The sequence below is a fragment of the Marmota monax genome, unplaced genomic scaffold (assembly GCF_021218885.2).
Source record: "Marmota monax isolate L192 unplaced genomic scaffold, Marmota_monax_Labrador192_F-V1.1 WCK01_AAM20220418_F8-fsc00009, whole genome shotgun sequence".
NCBI lineage: Eukaryota > Metazoa > Chordata > Mammalia > Rodentia > Sciuridae > Marmota > Marmota monax.
Window position 1 is genome coordinate 9,371,114 of NW_026694710.1, and position 9,903 is coordinate 9,381,016.

Below are 9,903 nucleotides of genomic sequence, written 5' to 3' on the forward strand. Positions count from 1 at the left end.
AATGCTCTTCTTTTGTAGGCAATGGACCACTTATTTAAGGTAAACTAAAAGCCAAGAACAAAAGTTAGGTTTATATTTTGCTTACTTTCAAGCACCCCCAAACCTAGTCCTATATAAACAACATCAAATTATAAAGTCCATCTATTGCTCCCTGAGAATGTCTTTTCTGAACATGAAGTATCTTGGGTAGACTGGTGATAGGATCTGAAACAAAACAAAGAAAATAAATCCAGCATGCAATAGGCACTTGGGTTCCTTGTCAGTGTTTGGATAAGCTGTGGCATATCCAGAGACTTGCCAAGTTTGCACATATGAGGACAGTGCAGTGGGTGGTCCTGGTGAATTAAGCAACCCCTGGATGTGTAGTTCATACACTAAAATCACAAGCCAAACCAAAAGGCTTGCTGTGATCTTCTGGGTGGTTTCTCTCACACTGTTTTCTGTACAAAGCATCTTCTTTTGCTGAGAAACTGGATGTGTCTGAAAAATGGATAGATCTGTTAATTTCAGGAATCAGGGATGGAAATTTCATCTGTTTCAGATTCCACTGGTTTGAATGGCAATTATTAAGAATACAAGTAACAACAAATCTTGGCAAGGATGTGGAGGAAAAGGTACACTCACATTGCTGGTAAGACTACAAATTGGTGCAAACACTCAAAAAACTTGGAATGGAACCATCATTTAACCCAGCTATCCCACTCCTCGGTTTATACCCAAAGGACTTAAAATCAGCACACTACAGTGATGCAGACACATCAATGTTGATAGCAGCTCAGTTCACAACAGCTAAACTGTGGAACTAACCTAGGTGTCCTCTAATAGGTGAAAGATTAAGAAAATGTGATATATATATATATATAGAGAGAGAGAGAGAGAGAGACAATGGAGTATTACTCAGCCATAAAGAAGAAAGAAATTACAGATTTTCTGGTACATGGATGGAACTGGAGAATATCAATCTAGGTGAAATAAGCCAATCCCAAAAGAACAAAGACCGAATGTTCTCTCTGATATGCAGATGCTAGCTCACAATAAGGGGTGAGGAGGGAAAAAATAGAATTTCATTGGATTAGACAAAGGTGACGGGAGGAGAAAGGGGATAAGATTGGGGAAGACAGTAGAATGAATCACTTTCCTATGTTCATATATGAATACACGAAATTCCACCTCATGTACAACCGTAAGAATAGAAAGTTATACTCCATGTATGTATAATATGTCAAAATACACTCTACTGTCATATATATTTTTAAAAATTTTTTAAAAATCATATTCCACTAGCTTGAATTAAGCTCCTGCCATGTGCTAGGACCTTCAAAAGTTCTGAACATACTTTAGAAGTAAGACAAAGGAGACAGGCAGATTGGACCCAAGTAGAGCCTTTATCTCTGATAAAGATGAGCAGTATGTCTGAAGGTAAGTGGATTTTATAATTATGAACCCCCAAATTAGATGCACCTCCCCTGATCCAGGTATCAAGGAACCAAATCCATATTCCCACTAAGGGAGGGTGTCTGTAGGGTGCAGGGCACAGAGAAGCAGCCAGAAAGAGGAAGAGCCAAGCTGAGCATGTGTGTTAGTTTCTCCCCATTCACCAACCCACTATGTCCTTCTCTGACTCCTAGATGGAAACGAGTAAGAGGGACAGGGACAGGCCAGTCTCCTCAAGCAGTGGAGGGGGACAGCAAGGGTGAGGGAGAAGCGCTGAGGGTGCTGCGGGAGGACAAGGGACAGCATGTGCAAAGTCAGCAAGCAGCTCTCCAGCCAGCCATCTCTGCCTCCTGGTCCAGCCAAGACCAAGCCTGGCAACAGGTCTCAGCTCTGAATCCTTCATATGCCCCAGGGAGCCCCTACCCATCTCTCAGAGCTGCCTCCTACTGAGGAGCTTCTACTCCCAGGATCTCCCTGGGTCTTCCCAGCAACCTTACTGCTTTGTGTAAGGAACTTTCTTTAGTTACTATTTAGAGAATGAGGAAAAGGAAACCCCGACAGTCTTCGCTGAAAACTGGCCCATACCATACGCCTGCAGGTAGTCTCCAACTGCCAAGTTCATTGCATGCTATTTTAAGTTTTGAACCAAGAACACCAAGTGAGGAGTGTTTGGAACTGAGTCATATTATTGGCAGTTCTCTAGAAAAAAAATATCTAAGGCTAAAGGATGAAACACAAATTTCCTCCAGTTACCCTGGTTCCTGTCCTTCCAAAGTGTTAATTTTGACTCCCACTGGATTCTGTGAGCTGCCCTTAACTCCTAATGTAGTCCTGTCCTTGTGTCAGCTGGTTTGAGTGGCGTTTCTGTTGCTTGCAACTGAGACACTGGTATAGAAAGAGGCCACGTGGTTTTTTCAAAGGTACACACACACAATGACACAACTATGACTTGAAACTAATGTTCTGTTTCCAAGTCCTGATGCCCACTGCACCCTACCCACAGCCTCTCAGCATGAAGGTCCCAGGCTGCAGTTGCCCGTTTACTGACTTTTGGTAGCTGCCCACATTGTCAGGCTGGGCCATGGTCAGAGTCAGAAGCCCATAGGCTTTAGAGTCAGCCACACCTGGGTATGAATCCCGGTTGGCCATTCTTTAGCTGTATGACTTGGTGCTATCGCTTTGCCAATGCTTGAGATTCAGTTTCTTCGAAGGTAAAATGCTGATAACATGGCACTTCCCTGATGGGGTAACTGTAAAGAGTTAATAAGCAGATGTCTGGGTAATGTTTGACAGAGTGCTTATAGAAACTGTGAAAAAATACTAGCAAAAATATATAGTCAGTCCTACTTATTTGCAGATTGCTTATCTGTGAATTCATCTACTCACTAAAATTTAACCCCAAATTTGTCCTCATGGTGCTTTTAGTCACCCAGCCTGTAAGTTCCCAGCTGAGGTGGAACAAGGAGAGTCTCTGCCTGAACGTTTCAGCCACACACTGTAAGTGTCCTTTTCTTGGACTGTGTTTTTCGTATTTTTGTTCATCTTGTTGGTGATTTTGCTTTTTAAAAGCACACAGCACAAAAAGGCTGTGATGTGCCTTAGAGAGAAAATATGGGTGTTAGATAAGATTGGTTCAGGTCCGAGTTTACCTGCTCTTGGCCACGAGTTCCGTGTTAATGATCAACAGTGCATGTTAAATAAGGTGCCTTTAAGCAGAAGCACACAGAAAACGAGATGAAAATGTGAGCAGAGGCCTGGAGGAATCTAGCCCTGTGTCTCCTGGAGGCACAGCAGTGTTTGCTAATTCACAGTTCATGGCAATGTTACGGAATGTAACCACAGTGAATACTGAGAATCAACTGTGATAACAGCAAAAACAACAATATATCAATGGTCATTTGTTTTCATTAATGACACAATAACCAGAACTGTTATTATCGATGAGGTAGGACAATGGAGCATTGACTTCCAGTCCCCAGGTCTCAAGATCACCAGGACTCCATTTGGTCTCTGCACCTTATTCAGCCCTTTCTTAGGTTCAAGTGATCTGGCAAGCTTTCCTTTCAGACCCTCCAAACATCCGTTGCAGGCTGAGGTCAATTGGCTTTGATGAAGGGCTGTAAGATGTCATTTTTATCATGATTTGTTTGGCTGCTAATGGGAGGTGTTCACATGATGAAAGGGTTAGGGGAAATCATTTCTGGGAGAAAACACCAAGAAAATCAGTGTCATTTTCCTCCATGAAAGGGGAATAAGCATTAGGAGAGCTTTTCCGTAAGTGGAAGAATACTCTGGGACAGTCAGGCGTAAGTAGCTACTGTCTCTCTTTGGTTGAGTTATTGGTACAATGAAGATTGTTTCTGGAGTTGAAATTTCTAGAATATTCCATGGATTCCAAGTTAATAATGAGTCCTGAGCTACTTTTTTCCCTTTAAATTGACTCTGCTATTTTCTGTTGGCAATAAGAACAACATATGTTCACTTTTTAAAAAAAAGATTCAAAGAATGCAGAAAAATGTACAGAAAAAAGTAAAGTCTGCCTGTAAACCTGTCACCCAGAGATGACTTATTAATATTGTGATGAATGGTCTTCCAGAACTTTTTTTTTTTCTATACAATTCCTCTTACAGAGGAATCCTTGAAACAAATCTTCAAATTTCATCTGACACCTTTGGCGTGAGCTCATAATATGGTTTTGTTCCCCTGGAAACAAAGGAGCAAGCTGCTCCAGCCAAAGACTGGGCCTCTTTTCTTTAATGACAGAAAATCATCTACAAATCTCTGGAGTGCTTGTTTAGCTATCTTGTATGTTGGTTGTGTACACACACACACACACACACATTTTTATATTTATATCTCTGTCTTTAAACTAGAGAGAAATTTATTTTCAACCCAAGTAGGAAAAAGGAAGCTGTAAGTGAGTTTTTTCATTGGTCCATTATTGCTACCCTGGGGCAGAATTCCTTTTTTACTTGTTCAGAATAACTTTTGCAGGGAGAGGGAGCCTGCTTCTTATCTCCAATCCCAACCAAGAATACCAGCCTCAAGCCCAAGGATCATGGGGGAAAATAGATTCCCATCTTCAGGTAGGGACTGAAACAATACAGGAAAAAAATCACAGTAACACATAATCATGTAGCGTTTACTAGGTACTGGGTGCTGCCTTAAGGCCTTTGGGCATTAACTTACTAAAACCTATCAATGAACCAAAGAGGTTGAAAACATGTCATAGGTGAGGAAATAAAGGCACAGAGGGTTAAGGGGATTTGCTCAATATCCCAAAGCTGGTAAGTGACAGAGTGGAGCTGAGAAGCAAGGTCTGTGGTTCCAGAGTCTATGCATGCAACCATCATCCAAACAGACTCTTAGCATCTCGTGTTTTGGGGTATTGCATGATAGAGAATACAAGGCTTGAGAAACTCCGGTATAAAAGGCATATGAAACCCTTGAGTAAGTCTTGAAGATTGCTTATCGGAAGAGTATCGGATGAGAAGAGGCATAGGGAACATGGTGAGGTGGGAAGACTCCGAGCAATGGTGTTGAGGGATGGGCGTGTGAGTGTTCCAGGTACTGCACTTCTGAGCTGGGTGCACTTGGAAACATGACTTCACGTCTCTAAGCCTCCACTTGCTCATTTGCCAGACCAGGCTGGTGATGCTCATCTCACAGGGTTGCTGACGAGATGAGACACTTCCTGGCCCCCTGTCTCCTGCACTCTGCCTTCTTGCTTTCTGGTGCCTAGGGAACCAGGTGCAGCCACCATGCCCAATTGCTTCCTGCTCGCCCACACGCAGAACTCAATTTACTTTTTAGTTTTCTCCAAAGAATGCGCTGCACAGAAGCGGTTATGAGTAATGTAGATTATACTGAAGATTGTGCAAGGGCGATGATAAAGAGCTTTACCTATCACCCCTATAGCGAACATCTTAATGCTTCCTTCCCCAACTCTCTGCTAAGTAAGCTGCCATAGGAGTGGGTGGGTTGTGGGGCGGTTTGAATGCCAGATCCCTCTTCCTTTGTTTGTCCCAAATCCACAAATCTACAGTTTCAGATTCCTCCTTCTCTTTCTAAGATCTTATTCCCCAAGCAATTCCATGCAATCATATTACTTGGGCTCTAAGCCAGCTCTGAATTCTACGCTCACGTATGCAAACTTGACACACTATTTAGCAACTAAGTCCTCCATAAAGGGTCACACTCTCTAGGATACTTATTTTGCATAAAAATTCTTCCAAACTCATGGGTTTCACATAACTGCAAGCATACATCACCTTGGGGTGACTGCACCCCGCCTGATGGTTCCTCTGGCCACAGGCTTCAGTGGGAAGCATCACAGCAGGAGACGGGAATGTTGGCAAAGGTGTTGGCTCTCTGCTTGGAGATGGACAGGAGAAACTCAGTTACCTCTTGGTGGCCTCTCCATGTGCCCACCCAGGTTTCTCACCCGATGAGAACTCAGCTCCAGGGGCGAGGATTTCAAACACTGAAATCAGAAGCTTCAGCTCCCATAAGGCACAGCCTTGGTCATTCTATGTAAAAGCTTCCACCACTTTTCCATTGGTCAAAGCTGGAGCTAGCTCACATTTAGGGGAAGGGGAGACAAGGAATTGGAGTCCTCTTTAACCCACCACACCATTGTTCTGAAAATAGCAATACCTTTTCAGTTCCCTACTCAAAGTACTTGACGTACAAATGCCAGAATGAGATTTTCTAAACTTTTCTGTTTCTACTTGTAATGAAATGTGGACCCTGGACAATTGACATTAATGGGGGACGCCAAGGACAGAAAATACTGACCAAGAAAAGACCTAGATTTTCACATCTGTAAAATCTCAAATCACTGCCTTCAGGCCAATTAAGAGCATGTCTACCAGATAGCGTCTTTATCTCCTCTCCACCTAGGGCATATCGCTCATCCCCTGCAGTGGGTCAGAGATGAAGGAGTCCACCCAGCATCTGCTGCGCTCCCAGGCTCAGAACCACTATCACCACACTCCTCAGCTCATCACTGTGCCAAGACTGACCAATTTTTCTTTTCTTTTTTTTTTTTGCAGATTAAGTTTATTAATATCTGAATGCTGTGTTTTAATCTGACAGGAAATCAAAGGCATTATATTTTATATTGCCAGAAAAAGCAGTTATCAGACCCTGACTACCATGAATCCAAATCCAAATGGTTTCTGGTAGCCGTAATAAAAAGGAATAAAGAGGATTCTTTTGAACTGCCCCATGTCTGCCTCCACTTTAGCAATAATACATTCAGCAATAACCTTGTAAACAGAGCTGAGGGAGCTGGAGGAAAAATCTACTTCGTGACTGGAGTCATTCCTCTTTCTAATTAAAAGAATCTCATAAGTCTAGACATAGATTACTTAAATTCCTCTAAAAGACAGAAAGTAATTTGGACAATCAAAATAATTAAACTTTCCAAATATATAAGAGCAATTCTTTAAGAGACTGGGGGAAACGAAAGCTCATCCCTTAGAAATGCTAATAATCTTCTAGAGTAGAACAGAGTTTCAGGCGATTCTGAGAGCCCGGAAAAAGTTTTATTTAGGACTGAAATTGTGTGATTCCTAACGACCATCCAAATAGATTTTATTCCCCTTACTTTAGCCTTATGTGTGTGTGTGTGTGTGTATTTTAAAGAGGGCAAACAACACCATGGGGTGATCAGTCAAATTGTTCATAGGTTTGACGTAAGAAAGACTGGATTTTTAAGTAGTTGAATCTATTGATCGGTTCCTTTGTGATCTCTTCTATTGCTTTTATGCTCCAAAAGTCCTCCTTAGTCCTAAGATTGGTTCAATATTCACCTATATCTTCCGCAGTTCCTTTTGTACAGGTTAATTCTTTAACTCATTAATTGCTAGAATTTGTTTTAAAGGATAGATGTGAACATTCATTGTAATTTTGGATGGCCAGCAATTCTGATGCATCCTATGAGTGGGAGAAGGGGGTGTCCAGCCACCTTGTGGTGGTTTAACTTCCCCCATGGTAGAAGCCAAAAACCAGAATCCCGGCTGCCTTTGTAAACAGTACACAATTATGTGACCAAAGTCCCACTGATCAGTGGGTTTCAGGTGCCATCTCAATGGGAAACCAGTGATGAGCAGGATTAGGGGCCTCAAGAGGTCCAGTGAGAGGAGGGTGGTGGCACAGGCCTACTGATTTGGAGGCAGTGATGGCCGAGGTTCTGTGGCACCGCCCTTTGCCTGGCTGGAGCAGCGAGTTCCTCTGGTATGTGGGCAGCAGAGGTGGGGGTGTACATGGGGACAGTAGATTTCCACTAGAGCTGGTCTGTGCTATAATCTTGGCATTGTCCCTAGATGTACTGTCCTCACATGTGATTCCTGTCCTTTTTAGAGAGTTCAAGGCTACCATATGCTTTAATTCTTTAATCATTTCCTTTCCCACTTCTATGAACTGGAAGGTTTCTGTTGTCTGCAACCAAAGAACACAAAGACTAATTCAAGTCTGCTGTGAGGGAAGGATACAATCTATTTTTTCCAGATAGCTAATCAATTGCTCAATATGAATTGTTGAATAATAATAATAATAATAATCCATATTTCCCCCAATTAACTTGAAATCCCATTTTATTTTCTTAAATACACCAGGTTGGTTTTGGTGCTCTCGATTCTGTTTGATTGATCAGCAGTCAGTGAAATTACCTGGGAAAGGAAGGAAAGCAGACAACCACAAACTTTATTCTGGGCTGTGACAGTGAATCTCTGCTTTCTGATTCCAACCGCAGATAATTGTGTTCTTGCCTTGACTGCTATTCATATCATTTAAGGTAATATGATTTTTACATTCTGAGTCACCCCTCTGATTTTTTTCCTTAAACAAAGCCAACTGAGGAGATGTCTAACCCTCTCCATACCCAAGCCAAGAAAACATTCTGAAGATGATTGGAGAATTCTGTCATTTAACAGTTTGAAGCTACCAAATAAAAATTTGGATGACAAACAGAATTTCCCCATTTTATTTTAGAGGATGAGAGTTAGGGACAGCTAGCGCTCTCTCTCTCTCTCTCTCTCTCTCTCTCTCTCTCTCTCTCTCTCTCTCTCTCTCTCTCTCTCTGTTTTAGGAAGTGCAGGAATTAAGCAACAGAAACATTTAACCCATGATCTTATGATAAAGTAGACAGTGGTCAGCATTGATGTCCAGGTGTTCCTATGTGAACTCTGCCTCCAAGCCTCAAGCTTCAGAGGTCAACAGTCTTAATCGGGGTGGGGCTCATAACAACCAGGTTCAAATGCTAGTTGTTCCACTCACGGACTGTGATGTGGGCCTACAGATGACAGCCACATCTGCTTCCAGGTCATAAGAGGTTGTATGAGTTTCCTAGGGCAACTGTAAAAAAAATTACCACAATCTTGGTGGCTCAAAACAACAGAAATTTATCCTTTCACAGGTCTAGAGGCTAGAAATCTGAAACCAAGTTTCGATGGATCAGTTTATTCCGAAACTTCTAAGAGGATTCGTTCCATGCCTCTCTCCCAGCCTCCAGGGGAGGTCAGCAATTCTTGGGCTTCGTTGGCTTGGAGGCGCAGCCCTCCAGTGTCTGCTACAGCTTCACATTACAGTCCACTCTGTGTGTCTCTGTGTCCTCACCAGTTCTTATAAGGACATCAGACGTCACAGAGAAGTCTGTCGTCAGTGGAGAATGATCTTTTCTCAAGACCCTTAGCTTAATCACGTCTGCAAAAGGCCTATTTCTAACTAAGGTCCCATTCTGATCACATAAATTTTGGAAGACACTCTTCAATCCTTTACAGGGAGCAAGGGGACAGTTGAATCCTGGAGTAGGGCTGAGGTCAGTCTCTGATTCTGTAATCTGGTAAGGATGCCTGGGAGCCCCAGAAAAGACATGGGTCAAAAACAGAGAATTAAATGAGGAAGCAAGAGACCCAGCTCATCACAGAAGAGCAGAACAAGAGTGAGAAATTGGGATGTCAACAAAACTAGCAGGAAGGGCAGGGATACTGGGGAAGTAGGAAATAACCAAAGGACCAACGGAGGTTGGACAGAAGGGACGGTTTCCTGCCCTGACTACCTACATTGCCCTTCTGCTTCTGTAAGAATTGATTCTGGGTCATTTGGATGGGGTCCCAGCCTCTGGCTCCACAGGAGAGTCCTTAAGTTGATGCTGACCAGACAGTCGGTTCCCACCCATCAGCAGATGGAGTCTGGAATTTGTTTTGCAGAATAGATATCTGTTGTGCCCAGGGAAGCTTGACTCTCCAGGGCAGCATCCAGGCCAGTCTGTAAGCCACGTCTGTGCTCGATCCATTCCCAGGCCCCTTTGGCATCAGTCCCTGATGTTCACCAGGATTCTCTACTTGGAGTGCCACTTCGGCTCATCTACTGGCTAGGGTACCACTCCACTGCGGCCGGGGGCTGCTCCAGAAGGCCTGGCCTGCTTTTGCTACTAACATACACTTGCCCTCTTCTGGTTCTTCT